Raw genomic sequence first — 1489 nt, forward strand, 5'->3', positions numbered from 1 at the left:
CTACAACTTGTCCTCAGACCCGAAATAATGCAAGGATCTGTAAAAGATAATAGCAATTATAAACACTTTATAATTATTTTATGATTATTTAATATATAATTTGCAATAAATATACATACCGATCACAGATATATGTCTTGTGACCATGTTTGCTCAATTGCGAGCTGACAAGCTGGGATAGATTCTTTATCCAGGCGAAATGTTCAACGCTATTGCTGTCTTGCATGTACAACAAGTTGATGTGTCTTTCTTTTCCTCCGAGAGACGTATCGGGACAATGTTCTTTTCTTCGATACTGTACACATTTATCGAAATGTCATTATGATGTTCAAATTTTTTAATTTGGTTCAACGTCATCGGAAACTCAATGTCCTGGAGATTCAGCACTGTTGTGTAATGTGGATACATAGATTTGCGATCCGCGTCTCTTTCAGCGGGATACAGTGCAGCGACCACAGCCCACGCAAAACATGCAGTGTCTTTTGATTTCACGTTAATCACTGCTCTCTTCATCATTATTTCTCGCGGTAATTTAATGTGACATCCCGCACGCATTGGATTATACTTGTTTATATTTACAATTAAATTGATTATTCGCGACACTGCCCAACCACTATCATGTTCTTGAAACTCTTCGAGAGATGCTAGCGTGGTCTCCATAGCGCGTTGATCGTACCATTCGCGCAAATCAGACGTGCGAAAGATTTCACAGTTTTTCGTATTGATAGTTTTATTAGCGCGTTTATCACCCGACACAAACTCGCCATTAAACATAATGTTCACTTTCACACTAGTGTGTTTTTGCAACACTTTTTGCACGTGTCCGATCACAATGTCTTTGGCCTCCTCTAAAAATTGACGAGGTTCGATGTGATTGCTGTTTATCACCGCACCAGTCAAGATGCGGCTCTCGAACGCCGTATCAATCTCTCGCCATATGAGTCCGACGTCTCGCGAACTGCTTCCAGCACCTGCGTGTATAAAACGTCTGCGTACCGAATTCTTCAACCCTTCGAGACGCGCGATTTGGGAGACAAGCGATTGTCGAACTCCGATCGGTAATCGTGGACGTTTTATTCGACTTTGTTCTTTCAGTGATTCGATGTATTCGTCACATTGCTGCTCCCACACAATATATTCTTCCACCGAATTCACCCTTGCGGATTGCTCCAACAAACTTGCTTCCAATTGTGCCATATTTCTTTACTTGAGATGTACTTCTTGAACCTCTGACAAAGATATTGACATAGTATGCCTCTTTACCATCATTTTTATTTAATCGTAGAGATCATTGGCACTCGAGTATGTTGCACTTTGTGATTTTGTTACGTACGAATGATGTATCGACCTTGAAATTGATACATTTTTGCACATTTCGCGAGATTCATCTCAAGATGAGAGCGGCCGTACATTGGCGCTCGAAAATTTTAATTATGTTGCATTTTCTTGTGATTTTGTTACATATGTTTTGAACACCTGGGGATGATAT

At 40.2% G+C, this 1489-nt stretch overlaps 1 pseudogene; it reads right to left on the minus strand.

The window, feature by feature from the left end:
• Positions 1-1197, minus strand: LOC145933861 (uncharacterized; annotated as a pseudogene).
• Between the last annotated feature and the right edge of the window lie 292 nt (positions 1198-1489).

Source organism: Prenolepis imparis, unplaced genomic scaffold, assembly GCF_030444845.1.
Source record: "Prenolepis imparis isolate NDT839.2.m4 unplaced genomic scaffold, iyPreImpa1.0 SCAF_3, whole genome shotgun sequence".
Classification (NCBI taxonomy): Eukaryota; Metazoa; Arthropoda; class Insecta; order Hymenoptera; family Formicidae; genus Prenolepis; species Prenolepis imparis.